The sequence below is a fragment of the Myodes glareolus genome, chromosome 14, assembly GCF_982192425.1.
Source record: "Myodes glareolus chromosome 14, mMyoGla1.1, whole genome shotgun sequence".
Classification (NCBI taxonomy): domain Eukaryota; kingdom Metazoa; phylum Chordata; class Mammalia; order Rodentia; family Cricetidae; genus Myodes; species Myodes glareolus.
In genome coordinates this window covers 65,226,295-65,244,133 of record NC_142039.1, presented here as the reverse complement: position 1 = coordinate 65,244,133, position 17,839 = coordinate 65,226,295, and the positions used below count along the sequence as shown (strand labels likewise).

The 17,839-nt window shown below is 40.6% G+C and overlaps 1 long non-coding RNA gene across 1 annotated transcript in view; it reads right to left on the bottom strand.

Annotated features, from left to right (window-relative positions):
* Positions 1–9,197: 9,197 nt before the first annotated feature.
* LOC148119901 (uncharacterized) overlaps positions 9,198–17,839 on the bottom strand; it is a 95,722-nt gene continuing 87,080 nt past the window's right edge. The window contains exons 2-3 of the long non-coding RNA XR_015734945.1: positions 11,006–11,124; positions 9,198–9,521 (exon numbers count right to left, since the gene is read on the bottom strand). This is a non-coding gene — a long non-coding RNA (uncharacterized LOC148119901). The remainder of the gene's footprint in view (positions 9,522–11,005; positions 11,125–17,839) is intronic.

The window sequence follows — 17,839 nt, the reverse complement described above, 5'->3', positions numbered from 1 at the left end:
GCCACAAAGAACAACTGAACTGAGAGCACCCAACAATATAGATGTATTCAAGAACCTTCTGCCAAGAGAGAGAGAAATAAGACACAAAATATGGTAAAGTTTCATCTGTAGAAAGTTCATACTCTGCTGATAAAAAGCAAATCAGGGTTAGCAGAGGCAATAATTAAGGGGCCCTCTGCAAAGAGTCACAACACAATTTTAAGGGACTCTCTGCAAAGAGACACAAAACAGCATTTAGACTACAGTCTATCACTGAAGAAAGTCAGGGCAGGAACTCAAGCAGGAACCCTGAGTACAAACCACAGAGGAGCACTGCTGCTTATTGACTTTTCCCCTGGCTCATGTTGATCTATCTTTCCTTTGAAAATAGTTTGCGATGGATTTATTTTGTGTGTATGAAGGGCTTGCCTGCCTGCATGTATGTGTATCGTGTGCATGCCTGGCACCCACAAAGGTCAGAAGAGGGTGTCAGCTCTGTGAGTAATGGAGTTATGGGTGATTGTAAGCCACTATGTGGGTGCTGTGAAATGAATCTGGGTCCTTTGCAAGAGCAGCAAGTGCTCTGAACCACGGAGCATCTCCTTAGCTCTACCTACATTTCTTCCACAGTCCAGGCCTACCTGCCCAGGAATGGCATTGCCCACAGTGGTCTTGGCCCTCCCATATCAATTAACAAGTAAGAAATACCCCAAGGCTACACCCCGACCAATCTGAGGGAAGCAATTCTGCAGTTGAGATTCCGTCTTCCCAAGTGTGTCAAGTTGACAACCAAGATTAGCCATCACAAGTCCACCCCTTGTCAACTTGACACACAAATGCATTATGGCTAAGCCATACCTTTCCTTTCTTGTCCCTAAGAACTCATGTTAATAAGAATGTTACACCATAAAGCACAGTCTATCTTTAAAAGTCCCACAGTCATTAAAAATTTTCAGTTGTGTGGGTTGGTCTGATGTGGGATTCCCCTCTGTATGTTGTTAGTGTGTTTTATTGCCACTGCTTAATAAAAAGAGCTGTTTCAGCCAATGACTTAGCAGAGTAAAGCCAGATGGGAAATCCAAACAGAGATATAAAGAGAGAGCAGGTGGGGTTAGAGAGACACCATGTAGCTGCCAAAGGAGAAAGACGCCAGAATAGAACCTTACCCAGTAAGCCACAGCCTCATGGCAATATACAGATTAATAGACATGGGTTAACTTAAGATGTAATAGCTAGCTAGAAATATGCCTGAGTCATTGGTCAAACAATGTTGTAATTAATATAGTTTCTGTGTGATTATTCAAGTCTGAGAGGCCAGTAACAAACGATTAGTCTCTACTTGCATTCATCTTTTGTGGGGTCCCTTCCAGTGGTACCAGGACCTGTCCCTGATATATGAACTGGCTCTTTGGAACCCATTCCCTATGGTGAGATGCCTTGCCCAGTCTTGATGCAATGGGGAGGAGCTTGGTCCTGCTTCAACTTGATATGCCATGCTAAGTTGACTCCCGTGGGAAGTCTTACCCCTTCTGAATAGAGATGGAGGAGAAGTGAATGGGGGGGAGGGTGGTAAGAGGGAGGCGGCAGGAGAGGAGGGAGGGGTAACTGTGGTTGGTTTATAAAACTAATTAATTAATTTTTTAAATTCCCAATGATTTAAACATTAATGTTCTCCTTAAAAACCCAACATCTCTTACCTGTGGGATCCTGTATAGTCAAAAACAAGTTACATCCTTCATATTCCAAGAGAAAAGAGCCAGGGCATAGTTACAATCAAGTCAAAGCAAAACCAAAATCAAACAGAATGAAAAGTTCAATGTTAGATACATAGGACTCACTCATAATCTTCTGGGCTCTAAAAGGCTTGGGAAACCTCCTTCTCCAGCTCTGCCATCCAACAGCACGCACACTCCCTGTCTTATAATCTCAGGCTGGCTCCACTCTATACTTGTTGATGTCCTTGGTAATCCTGCCACGGTCTAATATCTTGGAGTCTCCACTGTAATCAAGGTATCACTTTTACCAGTGGCCTCTCCTGGCTTTTCTTCAGGGACTCCAACCCTACCATACATGGTACTGTTCTCCACAATCCCCTCAATGTTATATTTTTCATGCCTTCAAAACCAATACCGCGTGCATCCCTAAGTTCAGTTGTCAGCTTGAGATGCAATTGTGGCCTCCCTGGACCACAGGTTTTGTGTATTGACCCCAATGAAATACTCCCAGAAGACCGTGCCTCCATGATTCTGGTTTCTTATTAATCACAGCTGATTTTCACCTTCAGCTAACCAGGACCCATAGTCCTAGTAAGCACAGAACGCTTCATTTCCACAGATTCTTGACTCATATACAGCACACAAATGTCTCTACTGTAGTCTCTACTTCCCTCAGAAACTTCTTCACAAGCCAGGTCTCCAACGTCTGCATTCCCTCCAGCATTCTTATCTTCCAAGCTCTCTCAGGATCATCCATGAGCATAAAATCCCAGAACCATGGCACACATCTGAAACTTCAGCTCACAGGCCAGCCAGCCTAGCTGAGTCAGTGAGCTCTGGGTTTAATAAGAGAACCGTGCCTCAAAAAATTTGGTATTAATAAATACCAATAAATAAATAAATAAAATAAAGATAGCTATTGATTTCTGGCCTCCACATACAATACGTATGTACACCGGCATGTACACATGCACATACCTACAGGAACATACACACATGCACACACACACACACACACACACACCATGTAGATGCAAACATATCAAAAAAAGGTTATCAACATAAACAAATGAAATGAAAGGGAGAAAGTGAATTCTTGGAGCACACAGTAATGTCTTCCGGTAACACTCGTAAATCTCTACTGTGTTATGACTCGGATGCTTCTAGTTCCTAGCACTTTCTCAGCGGATAAAGGCCCTTGCCATCCAGACTGATTACCTGACTTTAAACTCACACCCTGAAAAAGTGGAACTGACCCCTGCAATTGGTCCTCTGAACTGAACTAGCTCTTGTACATCTCCCCCAATAAATAAGTAAACATAACAAACTATTTAAAAAAAAAAACTAAATGTGCAGATAGCTTGTCCCTGTCAAGACTAAAACTCCAGGAATCTGCTTATGAGCTTTTGTGTGGTCAGTTAGGACTATAAAAACGAATAACAAATGATCACCATGGGAAATATTTTTAAAGGGCACAAAATGTTACGTACATACCTCAGTGATTTTTAAATATGTGCAGGACATCGCAAGAGGCATAAAAATGTTGGCAGTGGTAGCCCATAAGTAGACTATTGACTTCCTTTTATTTTCCACCCTTCCTATAATCCCCAAGCTTTTATGTCTTTATGAGGACATTTTGTTTATGTAAGATTGGCTTTCAGTATACAGATAGGGACACGGAGGACATGTACAAACACTCTCCCAAGAAAGCCATCCACATGAGCTCATCAGCCCTGGAAGGCTCTCCCATGCCATCATATCAACCATGGACTTCAAGTTTTCCTGACTGTGGAAAACCCTTCCACACCCTGCGAAGCTGTCTGACCCACAAGTAGTTGGGCTTCCAAAAAGAGTTGAGGAAGACAACAATAGCCCAGGATGCTTCCTCTTCGAGCAGGAGATTCAACACCTACGTATCAGTGGTGTTCAGGAACGGAACTGTCTTCGTCCTGACAGTCCTTTGGATACCGCATTGAGTTTGACACAAAGAGAGTTCCCTGTGACAACAGGCTTATTAGAGGAGTTTTAATGCGAGTTGAAAGCACAAAACCACAGAAGTCATTTTCTTGCAAGTAATTGCAGAATAAGGCATTATCTGTTATCAAAGCATGTGAAATATGTTGAAAATTGAACAAAGAAAACTGATGCAGTCGGAAAATGTAAGTACACTTCATACTGACAGCCCGAAATAGAAGAAATACGCCCAGCGCATGTTCAGGGAGAATGTTCATGTAAGATAACAGACTCTGACTAGAAATAAGTGCCTGCAAAACATTTTTGAATTACTAAAAAGGATATTTATGCTTTTTAAAAATGTATGGATTTATGGGAAGGAAACTGCTAGAAAATACCTGAGGGGTAACAGTTATTGATCCAGTCATGCATTTCTCCAAAGACATTTTACTGACCAAAATACAAGACAGTGGAAGTAACTTTTTTTTTGCAGTAAAGATTATGCCATACCACACCTAACTCCACTTGAGATGTGTACATTATATAACATATTCATTGAACCGTTCCCTAGAACTCAAGCGACTATTTAATCAAATTAGCAATAGCAGCATTGGGTATCCTCAGACATAATATCTAATATTTGATAGATTTGCTATATGACAGTGAATATTCCTAGAATAACATTCCTGTTACTTCATGGGACACTTACACATGGTAAACAATATCTTTCACGTGACTTTATCTAGAATTTTTAACCTGTATGGTAAGTTCCCCTTGACCAGCTCCCCAACAAGTTCAGACCAAAATGATTCAAAGTAGCTGATATGTGAGCACATTGTAAACATGTCTTTCAATGTTGCCATTAATAGCAGAACAAATGCCATGGTCAGATACTCATTGCAACTACTCAAGTCTTACCCGATACTTTTCTGACCATGACTCTATAACTAGATAGCATATTTTGTTAAGTTTTTTGTAATTATCTATCACATATCTATAGTATCTTGTACTGTATACTATACGCATTTGCTGTCTGCTATCAGTATCTGTCAAGAAAAATGTTCAACTGCTTCACTTGAATGTGAAGTTTTCCCCCAAAGTCAAAGCCTCTTAGCCTTTGTTGCCTTCTTCTTTGGGCAGACCCACAACAGCCCAAGGTCACTGCAGGCCCAGTTGTTCTGAGTTGAAGTTCGTTAAACACTAAATTTGAAAAGGGCTTTTGTTGCCTTAGGACAGATCCCTTGGGAGAGCCTGAGTGTGAGGCAGGCTTCCTGCAAGGATAATTCACAGAACAAAGGGGGACTCAGCCTGCTCCCTAGGAAGCTTCAGTGGTGGCATTATCCATGGTTTAGAAACAGTTTCCAAGTTCAGTGTTAAGTGGCCTCTCTCTTGCTTTAGCTGAAAAGAAATGGAATGACCAGGTGTCAAACATCTGCATGCCCACACCCTGTGCAGGCTCTGCTGAGGCTCATTACTATATATTATATACAAACTATATATTACACACACACACACACACACACACACACACATATTATACAAAACTTAGGGCTCTCTATCTGTTCTGTCTGGTCTTGTTTTTCCCTTCTATCATTTTGACACAGCTTCAAAAGAGGCAGTAGAGACCTGAGACTTCATCTCTGGGCCAGCACTCAATCAACAATAGCTGTGACCATAATCTCTTTGTTCCCCATAGGTAAGGAAAACAAGGAAGATGCTGAAGAACAGTGTGTTCAGCAGGTAACTTTATCTCTGGAGAAAAGAGAGAGCCTCTCAGACTGAGAAATGTCTATGCTGAATGAAACTGGGAGCTGGGTTCCTTTCATTTGGAGAATCTAACCAGAATTAACCTTACTTGCAAATGTAATTTCCCTGCCTGCCAGGAAGAGAGTGACTTATTTCAGCAAAGTCCAGCAAGCTGCTCCTTCAGCAGTCCTGGGTGTATGTGAGCCCTACAGATGCAGCCCAACTCCAGCTGTGCTGACCTTGAGAACAGAGATCCAAAGACCCCAGAAACCTGACAGCTGGGCTCAGAAGGTAGAATTAAAAACATGTATTAGTCACTTGTTACCAGAGACATATAATCAAAAGTTTAGACAGATAGATGGTTGATTGATTGATTGATTGATTGATATGTAATAGATGATAGGTTAATACATGGAAATAGAGGTACGTAGATTATATATAGATTATACTAGATAGATAGATAGATAGATAGATAGATAGATAGATAGATGTAGGCAGATATATATATATATATAGATAGATAGATGGATGGATGGATAGATAGATAGATAGATAGATAGATAGATAGATAGATAGATAGATAGATAGGTAGATGGTAGATGATAGAAAATTATCCATAGAACACATAGAAAGATAGATGATACATGATACACAAACAGATGATACACAAAGATACATAGACAGGTGGATAACAGATAATAGATTCAATAACACATAAATATATGGTTAATGGATAATATATATAGAGAGATAATTAATAGATATAGATAGAAATAGATAACACATAGATTACATAGAAAGATAGATGACACAAAGGTGTGTAGATAACAAGATTATAGATAGGAAGATGCATAATTATATGATTAGTAGATAACACATAGACAGATAGATGATAAATCAAAGTCTTGTCTTGGGAACTGACTCACACAATGACAGAGGATGTCAAACGCCACAACCTGCCACATGCAATTTATAAGACCAAAGAAGTTGGAGCTCTGAGTCCTTGAGAACACAGTCCCAACAACCAGGAACTCTATGTCCCAAGACAGAAGGTAGCTGCCTCAGCTCAAGAAGAGAGAAGAAGTCTTCCTCCCACCTTTTGTTCTGTCTGCACTCTCTGTACACTGGCTGCTATCCACCCATATTGGGGAAGGCAATCCTCTGCTTTATCAACTCATCCAAATCCTAATCTCTTCTAGAAATAACCTCAAGAATGCAGCCAGATTATATCTTACCTACACATTCCTTCCCCAGACTGACAATTCAGAAACTATGGGAAGAGAGACTGTACACAGATAAGAAGGTGAAGCTTGCCTTGTGTAGGTGATTCTGCACTGGCAGAGGCTTCCATGTCTAGGACCCAGTGCTTCTGGCTGCTGTGTCTAAACAGTGATGAAATTCAACCTTGAACCTGTTTCCTTACTCGGGCACATTTACTATCATAACACTGTCCTGTCTACCTCAAAATATTATTTGATAATCACATGAGAAAAAGACCTCACAAAAATATGTTTTGGAAGTATACACATTCATTATTCCCCCAAAATATAAACTTGAGAAATAGTCAGGACATATACCTCTCAACCTCCATGGGCATCTTAGGCTTAGATAGGTTATCTGAAAAATGTGGATAACAACCCCACTTCTCTAGATCACTGTTAGCCCAGAGGACACAAACGCAGCCTTCTACCAGGGTCAACACCAGCAAAAATATACATGAACTAAGTTCAATGTTTCTCCCAAGAAAACGCCTCATGTTTAAGACACATTGACAGAGTCTGAATTCTTCCCTCCACACACAAAGGCAGAGTTGGTGCTTCTGTGTTCCCACCGGCCTCACGCTCTCTCTACCAACACAGTTTACCTAGACTGCCATTGGGCTGGTGAGTTCAAAGTTTCTTACGTCTTGATCCTTCCTTCTTTGTTTAACTAAAAGTGTTATCACATTTTCATTTATTTGTTGGAATTGTGTGTACTCTATGTCTATAAGAGAGCTCATGCCAGGCATCACATGAGGCAGAGGATGGCTGGCAGGAGTCAGCTCTCTCCTTCTGCAGTGGACTCTGGGGACTGGACTCAGGTCTTCAGGCTTGGAGACTTTCCATCTAGTCACCCATGGTGAACTCCCTTATGGAAGATACAGGAATGGGAGGCTCTGCTATGCAAAACACCTTCCCAGAAAGACCTAGATGCACATATGATTGAATAGCTGGGGCTTGGTTTCAAACAGTCTATATAACCTTACAAAGGATTATCCATATTTATACTAAGAAACATTTATAAAGAACCATGGGGAAAACGCTTTGTAGAACTCGCTCAGCTAGGTACCAAACTCAAGTTACTATAAAGTCAGTGTACAATACATCATTTAAGAAACGTTCTCTAGGCGGGTGCAACGCTCTGGAAGAGCCCTTGTCTGGCCTATGCAAAGCCCTGGGTCACATCCTCAACAGTGCACAAACGACATTTGACGGTGCACACCTGTGATCCCAGCACTGGGCCAGCTGCACAGCAAGTTCAAGGCCAAATGCACCGCATAATACTTTGTCCCAAAGAAAAAAGATTCTCAGCTTCTTGTTTGCAAGGCTAGCCAAGTTGTTATATCAAAACATCATTAAAAACAATATTCTGAAAATTTGATACCTAAGTATGACATCACAAAAATCTGTAAGACCTCTTCACAGAAAATCACATAATTGTTTTGAGGAAAATATTAAAAGACATAAATACATACAGTTATACCATGTTCATGAACTAAAAAGCTCACTGTTATAAAACTAATAGGGTTTGCAAATTTAATTATAGGCAAACACAATCCTAATCCAATCTCTTTCAAATTTTGTGTGTCTTGACATTCACAGATGAATTTCTGAAATGCATATGCAAATGTAAAAAATCAAAATTAAATAAAATCATCTGTTGCTCCGTGGTGCAAAAAGCTAGTGCTCCAGATAGCAGGGCATGGCAAGACTATATTAACTAATAGAAATAAAATAATAGAAAAATGGAGCAATCGATCAATGGGTAGGAATAGAATCCAGAAATCCATATGAGATCATTTGGTTCATGGCAGACCATGTACTCCAATGCAGTGGGGGAAGAAGTACTTTCTACAAATGGTTCTTTGTCACTTGGGTGGTCAATAAAGACACAGTTTTTATTCTTACCTCACCTAGTGCACACACGGGAAATTCTACCCCAGAGGAGATGTAGTTCTAAACATGAAAAGTGAGATGAAACCTGAAAATGAAAAGATAGAACATCTTCATGACGTGGGCATTAACACATACTTTACATTAAAGTGCAGTATTAAAATATCAACTGTGAAGAGATAAAATCTCTCTCTCTACATACATATATGCACATACCTACATAAATAAATACGTCTTCATGAATGTACGTCTCAGAGTGTGTGAGAGAGGGAGAGCCCACATGGCAAGTAAGGAGCAGAGAGACTGACAGAGGTATCATGGAGTCTTGCAGTAAGAAAGATTCTTTGGTCACTGTGGGTCTCAGTTGATCAGAATGCTTTAGGCAATAAATAATGCAAAAAGGGACAATTAATATACTTACTATAGACTCACCGCCCCTTTACCATATACTTCACTTTAATACCAAAAAGTGAAAATTGAGGGGAAAAAATTATGGTGTTTTTTTTTTCATTTTTTTTTTCTGCTATTCATCCAAGACATGACCAGGCCACATCTGTGCTAACAGATAAGAATAGAGAATCAGTTAAAACTCAGGAGTAACATTTAATCATAGGTTCATTCTTAATATATTTTTAATTAAGAACATCGTCCATGCAAACAATGTACTTTGATTGTATTCATCCCCTTAACTCCCCCAGATCCACCCACCACCCCTCACAGCTTCCTGTCCTCTTTTGCTGTTGTTTATAATCCCTGTGTCCAGGTTGTGCTTCCCATACACTCCTGGGTGTAGGATCGCTCACTGGAGCATGGCGCACCTACCAAGGACCACGCTCTTAGGGAAAACCGACTACATCTCCAGAAGCCAATAACTGTCAACAGTTCCTCAACTAGAGGTGGAGCTTTGTGAGCCTCCTCCATCTCTGCCAGGAGACCAAAGCAGGTTGTTCTCAGCAACAGTCTTACCACACAGGTCCTGTGGAATGAATATTATTTTAGTAATTTATAGCGTCATTTTATAATGGTAGTTTGGTTTTTCTCATAGTGCTTTGCTTTGTTAAAGAGATTACCATTTTAAAATTAGAATGCTTTTCTCTACAAAGCGAAGCGAGTCTTTCTCTGTACCACTACCTCCCTAATAAGGATATAGAGACTTTTATTAATTATGAAAGCTCAGACTTTAGCTTAGGCCTGTCTTGTCTCAGCTAGCTCTTATAACTTAATTCAACCCATTTATATTAATCTACGTTTTGTCACATGGCATCACCTCTCTCCCATCTTGCACCTCCTGTTTCCTCCCCAGAAGCTCCATCTTTCTCTCCTGCCTAGCTATTGGCCATTCAGGCTTTTTGTTTATTTGTTTGTTTGTTTTATTTGTTTTTTGGTTTCTTGAGACAGGGTTTCTCTGTTGCTTTGGAACCAGTCCTGGATCTAGCTCTTGTAGACCAGGCTGGCCTCGAACTCACAGAGATCCACCTGCTTCTGCCTCCCAAGTGCTGGGACGAAAGACGTGTGCCAGCACCGCCTAGCTGGCCATTCAGTTTTTTACTACACAAATCACAACAAAACTTCTTCACAGTGCACAAATATCCCACAACAATAAAGTATTTTTGCATACATTGCAGAGACACAGATATCTACATATCTTATACATAAAAAACTGAAGTATGGGGCTAGAGAGATGGCTCAACAATTAAGAGCTTTTGCTGCCTTTCCAGAGGACCAGAATTCAGTACCCAGCATAGGGCAGCTAACTACCACCTATGTATTTATACAACACACACACACAAACACATAAGTAAATAAATGATAAATAAATCTTTTGTTTTTCTAAGGAAAAGAAACTGGGACATAACAGAGCATAGTGCAGCAAAACAAAGCTTCTCCAGCCATAAAACATTAGATAAGAAAGCACATCTGGTAACCATTCCAGATCTGCACAGTGGTATTGGTCTCTGAGGCAGTGCAGAAACACTCCCTTTCTGACCGCCTAGCACGCTCACTGTGCGTCTCATCTCTGTTGATTACGGAAGGTCAACACTCACAGGTTGGCAAGGACAAAATATAAATAAAATTGAGAGACTGGCACCATAATTGCAATTTAGAAATGCAAGGTTTCAGGTAGCTCTGTGTGTGTGTGTGTGTGTGTGTGTGTGTGTGTGTGTGTGTTCTTTTCAGCCTCTTGAGTTTGCGCTTGATGCAGGTACCCAATGAACATGCAAATTTGAAGTACATACATACATACATATATATATATATATATATATATAATATTTAAAGTCTTTGTTGCTTATTACTCCAAGTATCTCAAATTAGAATAACAACACAAAAGAAAGGAAAGTGTGGGAGGGCAGCGGGAAGAGTTGGGGGAGGGGGAGGTGCGAGTCTGATAAGAAGGATACGAAGTCTTACATGGAGAAGGATACGAAGTCTTACATGGAGAAGGATACGAAGTCTTACATGGAAATCCGTCAGAGGGTGGCTTGGGGTGCCGCTTTCTCCACTTCACCTAGCAGCCAGAGGACATCAGGTACAGCCCGAGTGAGGGACTGCAACCCTAGGTCAGATAACAATCCAGGCTGGTAAGGAAAAACTGAATATTAGCCAATTTTTATTTTATTACTATTATATTTTAGAAAACCTGGTACATTGTATCAGTTTGAGAATCAGCTACCATTTTTTGAAACTAAGCATTTCCTAATTCTATTTTCCAGACAGCTTCCCACAGATAATAAATGATAAGGAAACTATTCTGGGGCTCTGCTAGGCTCTCAGAAATGAATGAATATCTGGCAAAATTTCATATGATACCTGTGAATTTCAGGGTTCCAAATTTCTTAGGTCCCCAGATTCACTCTTTTCAATAATACCCCTCTTTCAAGTTGTTTTCAAGCATGCAATAATTTTTTTTTAGTGAAACATCATCATGTCCCCAATTGTTTCTTACAGAATGGGCTAACTTTTCATGTAAATGCATGGATACTTGCATGGGTTTGTGTGCACCGCATGCATGCAGATACCCACAGAGGCCAAAGAGCCGCAGATCCCCAGACATGAAGTTAGAGGTGATTGTGAGCCGCCTGACGTGGGTGCTGGAAACTGATTCAGGGTCCTCTGCAAGAACAGTCATGTCCTCACCTGCTCAGTCATCTCTCCAGCCCGAGAACTGGCTAGCTCCTGAAATCAGTTCCCACGGTATCAATTTTTATAGATTCCCCAGAGAATTTTTAGGGATAATGGTTTGGCAAAGGTGGAAAATATTTTAATAATATATGTAAGTATGGATAAAGACTATGATGGAAACAAAAACAATAAGCATCTTTAGCATCAAACAAACATTTGTGAATGTAATTAGCTTGTTTCCTTGATTTCATAGGTGTGATATCACACGTACAAATTATAATGTACAGATCTACTTCCTGGCAGGGAACAGCCTGTGCTCAGCACCGCCGTCTATTCCACCACACACATATTATTCATTAGCACTAATATGTGGACTAATGGACACTATGAACACAAACCCCCCACTCCTTAACTTGAAAATTATACCCTCTCGGGTATATATGTAAATTATAACCCCGGGCTATGGAAACACATTCATTTTTATTTTTAGATTTTCATTTTAGTGCTTATTTAATACATGCAATTGGCTGTTCTAAAATATCTTTCAACGTAGAACAAGTTGGCTCTGCTGAGAATATTTCAGTGTCCTGAAGTCTGCCCTTCAACTGATAACAAATACTCAATGCTAAGCCATATGGCTAGAGAGAAGTTGTATTTTGTGGGGCCATTCAAAAGAGGCGGGTCCCATTAGTCAGGAAAACTTCAGGCTAAGTTTCAGGGGACAGCTTTCTCAAGCACAAAGCACCTTCCTAGTCTGTTTGGTGAGTAGTCCCGGCCCAGGGCGCTTCTTCCCTTGGATGTAAGATAGGATGATAACAAGGGGGCCAACTTTCTCCAGCTGTTGATATGATTAAGTAGAACAACCCACACGAATTGATTGCCATAGGATCTGCCAAGTCAGGACAACGTGGTCAGATGAATAGGTCCCCCCGATGCACTGAGCAGCTCAGTCAGGATGATGAAGCCCTCCTGGGTCTCGGTGACTGTCTCCAATGCCCTGTCACCTTATCTCAAACCACGTTCTTGGTCCCAGCCAGCAGTCATCATTGTCTTTTGTATGCGTGTTGGATATTGTCATAGTTTATAGGGCTCTAGCTGAGAGATGGCAGCTGTCCGGCAGTCATGCAGACCGTCCTTCAAGAATTCCGCATCCCTGTGGTCTGGGATTTTATGATTCTAAATAACTACAACACAAAGACAAAAATGGAGACTTCCTGGCCATAGAAAACTCTCCATAGCCTGGAAGTTGCATGGTATCTATTTTTGTAGCTTCCTGGAGAATTTTTAAAGATAATAGTTTTATAAAGATGGAAAATAATTAATGATATCTGTAGTATGGACAAATTCCATAATAATGAAAATGCCAAGTGTCATTTACAGTTCTTTTCTAACCTCTCTATTTATTGTGTGTGACTGTATATACACCCAACAGCAGGCTGGGTTCAGTTCTCTCCCACTCACCCATGTGGGTCCAGGGGATGGAACTCGGGCCATCAGACTTGGTAGCAAGTTCCTTTACCCACTGTGCCATCTCACCAGCCCTGATACTAAACATTTACCATCAAAAAAAAGATGTCTTTGCATAACTATGGCCTTGAAAGTTCTCCCAGCTCAGCCTCACTCTGATTCACATGTGCAGGAAAAGAAATCTAGCCAATTTAAAAAAAAAAAATCACTTGTCAAAATTTCTGGTAAAACTGTGCAGTGGCGGTATTCTTAATTTTAAAAAGAAATAAAGAAAACAATGGCTTTCTAGTAACTATTGAAGCAAGGATATTTTCACCCACATTTCTACAGATTTTTATGATGTTTATCCCTAACATTAGTGTTTGAAAAGACTTGTCTAGTATAAAAATGGTTTGGAAATTGTAAAAAATGTTTTAAATAAATAAGAGGCTCTGAGAACCATCTAGCATTTACAACATTGTTAAGTACTGATTGAAGTGCCATTTGAGCAACGGTTCTAAAATCTCCTGCATACGCTAGTGCCCTTATATGTCGCTATAAACAGCTCCTCAGCTGCAAAGGGTATGTGTTCCCGCTCTAAACAAAGGCACGCTCCTCCAGCAAAGGACGAGCCCTGATGCATCCTCAACCAATGGCAGAAATGCTCTAGAACTTTCTTGTTCCTTTATGTCTTTGCATAATCTACGTTGGGAGCCAATAAAAATATGTATAATTTCCCATAGCCAAAAGCAGCAAGTTCATTGTAAGCTGGAGAGATTTTCCCCCTACCTGCCCTGCCATTCTTCTCATCTAAATAAACTGTATCCAGAACTTAAAGGTTTCTTAAAGTAAAAATTTTCAACCACAATATATAGAAGACATTAATAATGCTTTCATTTTCTCTCAGATTCAATGTGTATTCTTTGACCTATAAGTTTCTTCATTTGTCACCATTTGGTGTACCTAAGATTCTACACTGCTGGCATTCTAAAGCATAACCATTAGGATAGTTGCTACATATTTAATTTCATGCTCCACTCAGCATAAAGCAGTTGAGGGACCACAGACCAAAGCAAATTAAGTGGCTTCTTAGATAATTTCCTGCTTAATTGAAAGCAGGTAGCTTTTTAAAAGTAATAATTGGCTTTGTTTCAGATAATGGCAAGGTTATCCCCCCCCATACATAATTATAGAATTACTTTCTACTTAGCCCAAACAGTGGGTTGGGAATGTCCCACTGAGTCTAAGGAACATGAATACAACCTCGTGCCAATGGCGAATGAGCAGGACACTTCACGAGAAAGGGAGGTGGGGATGGGGACATGAGGAAGGGGTAGCTTGGCTATTTGAACTGGCATGTACACACAGACATGCAACCACAGGAACGCACAGACATGGGATGTGTACAGATACACAGAGCCAGCACTATTAACAAAAGTTAATAGAAAGCAGGCAGGGTTTGCTTTGTTCACAATACGAGGGTACAGTCCATTCTGGCGGGAAGGTATGGAGGCAGGTGCTGGGGCGGCTTAGTCCCATTGCATATGCAGTCAGGTAGCAGAGGTCTACGGTAGCTGTTGCACCTTTGCTTTCTTTGATATATTTGATCATAGACTTCAGTTCAGTGGGTCTTCCTTCCTCAGTTAAACCCTCATGGAGACATCCAGAGATGTGTCTCCTAGGTGATTCCAAATCCAAATAACTCAAAAATGAAGATTAACAACCGCACACATCTATGCCTGTGGGTTCTCCATCCTTGAATTCTACAGTACAGGAATTAAAAATATTTGGGAAAAATATTATATTCAGGCTTAATATAGTCATACTTTTTCCTAACCATTACTCCCTGAATGGTACAGAATAACAACCAATTACATATAGTTTACACTGTAAGTGATTTTATAGGTAACCTAGTCATAATTTAAAATATGCTAGATGAAATTCATAGGTTACGTGCAAACCCCATGCCAAGTTATATAAAGTACTTAAGCATCCTTAGAGTTTGTTATTAGAGAGGAATCCTAGATCCTGCCCCTGAGGGACAGGTCTCTACATGCTGGTGTATATATGGATTTGCTACTAACATGTATCCTGTACTGTATTACACTCCTGTCCCTGTCTTAGTTACTCTTTAATTGCTATGATAAAACACCAAAACCAAATTTATAAAATAAAGCATTCAATTTGAAGCTCACAGTTCCAGAGAGTTAGGGTCCATGATCATCATGGTAGGGAGCATGGCACCAGCAGGCATGGAGCTGGCGCAGTGACCGTGAGCTCCCATCTGTAGCCACAGCAGGAGACAGAGAAAGCTAACTGGGAATGGCACAAACTTTTGAAACCTCAAAGACCAGCCTCTAGTGACACACCTCCTCCAACAAGGCCACACCTTCTAATCCTTCCCAAACAGTTCTGCCAACTGGGAACCCAAGCATTCACAGACTTGAGCCTATGGGGGCCATTCTCATTCAAACCACCACATTTGTGCTAGCATTTAACATTAGTCATATGCTAGAGGCTGCTATGCCAGTCCACAGCTAATAGACAATTCCTCCATATTTAAAAATGTGCAAACAGACTATGTTGTGATGCTCTGTCCCAAAACACATTCTTGGAAATATATGAGAAGGTGCACACTCTGAACAAAAATAAAAATGCTGTCTAACATAAATGCCACATAATAGGTGGGATAGGGAACTCCCTTGTGTCAGGAGTCAATAGTCAGACATTTTTAAATGAAGTTTTTAAATTTCAGAAGAGAGAGAATGTCTTCTTGTTGCCTAGATTTAACAGAGTAACAGAGAAACAAAGGTGGAGAATTTTTAAACTATAAGCGAATAATACATATTTAATTTTTACATTCATCAATGGCCAGGGTGACTCATCCAATGGCAAAACTTAGCCTAAGCACCCCACAGCTACGGAGCAAAGGCTAAAGGATGCTCTCTTAGCTTATGGAAATTCTCCCTTGCCTACAGTCTTTTAAGCTTCAGATCCTATTGTCTGTGCAGCTTTGAATCACTACTGTCAATCACACTACACTTAGAGCAGACACTAGGCCATTAAAGAGCAGCATTAAAGAGGGGTAGAGAGTAGATTTTCATTTTCAATATTCGTAACCATCCTGTGGTACTAAACGCTTGGCTCCCAAGTTCTGTGGCATTCCTTGGCATGATTCCCAGTCATTTTTTAAAAGATCAAGGAAAGCGACAAGGAAGAAAGAAAGCAAAACAGAAAGAGAGAGAGAGGGAGTAGAGAAAGGAGAGGTACAAGGCAGAGTAGGAAGGAGGGGTGGGAGGGGCGGATGAGGAAAATAAGAACACGGAGCAAAAGAAGCTTGAGTGTTGTCAAAGAGCCATGATGGCTGTGGAGAAGACTCGGTGGATAAAATGCTTGCCATGCAAACATGAGGACCTGCGTTCCAGTTCCCAAAATCTACACGAATGCTAGGGGTGCATGACAACCCACCTGTAATTCCAGAGGCGAGAGCACAGAGAGAGGGGATCCCCAGAACAAGCTGGGTACCTTGGGTTCAATTGAGAGACCCTGCCTAAGGTGGAGGGCAATCAAGGAAGACGTTCAATGTCAACCTCAGACCGTGTTGAAGATGCTCACCATCCAGTCCAGTTTCCCACCGTGAAGGCCAAGGATCAGACCTCCTTGAGATGCACTTGAGAAATCCTAGCATACTGTGAGACATATCTTAGTGGGTGATTCTGGCGAAAGGCTGGGAGCCCAGAATGCTGATAGAAATGCAAACAGCAAGAACCATGCTCGTGAGATTTCAGATGGAAACAAGAAATTGAAGGATCGGTCAGTCATGGAACTGACTGGCATCAATGCTGACTGTGTTCACCTGCTTCCTGAGAGTGTAGGTGTGGCTGAATTCTTAAGTAATGGACTAGTTTATCTGCCAAAGGAAATCTCAAGACAACGTAACTTCAAGCTATAGTATTGTTATCGCTAGCTGTGTTTGGCCATGTCTATAGTGAGAACCGGCAGTAAAAAGATGTAAAAAAGCAAAGAAATAAAACAACTATGCTGTTTTGGAGCACATTTTTTTTTCCGGTTTTTCAAGGTAGGGTTTCTGTGTTTAACAGTTATGGCTGTCCTGGAACTAGCTTTTGTAGACCAGGCTGGTCTTGAGCTCACAAAGATTCGTCTATTTCTGCCTCCTGAGTGTTGGGATTAAAGGTGTGTGCCACTATCGCCTGGCTTGGAGCACAACTCTTAATGTTACTGAAAAATTATGTTTGTACAAGACAGCTGTAGTTGTTAAATATTTAAGTCAAATACCTTCCCAGTGCCTCACCCTTCATATGGACTATGAAACTTGAGATGAAAAAAAAACTAATATTTAAGCATACGTTATGTCTTAGTTGTATGGCATGATTTTTATTTTATATTAATACGTATTTTCTCTGGACAATACTGTGAATTTTTAAGAACCTGTTTAAAAGTTAAAAACGCTGCTTCAAGATCTCACCTTAATATGGATATTTGCCTTCAGAGGTTCTTGTCGACCCCACTAGGCTTCTCCCATTCCAAAGTATTATCACTCTTGGGTAAAAGAAATCCATCTCTACTAAAAATTAATGAAAAGACTTTCAAATCCAATAAAAGTAGAAACTGGGAACCCCTCTGGGGAAAGACTATAGTCTTCCCGTGTCAGACGGACAGGCATGGGTGGAATAGACGCTCTTGTCCCGCTTCCTCCTCCTATTA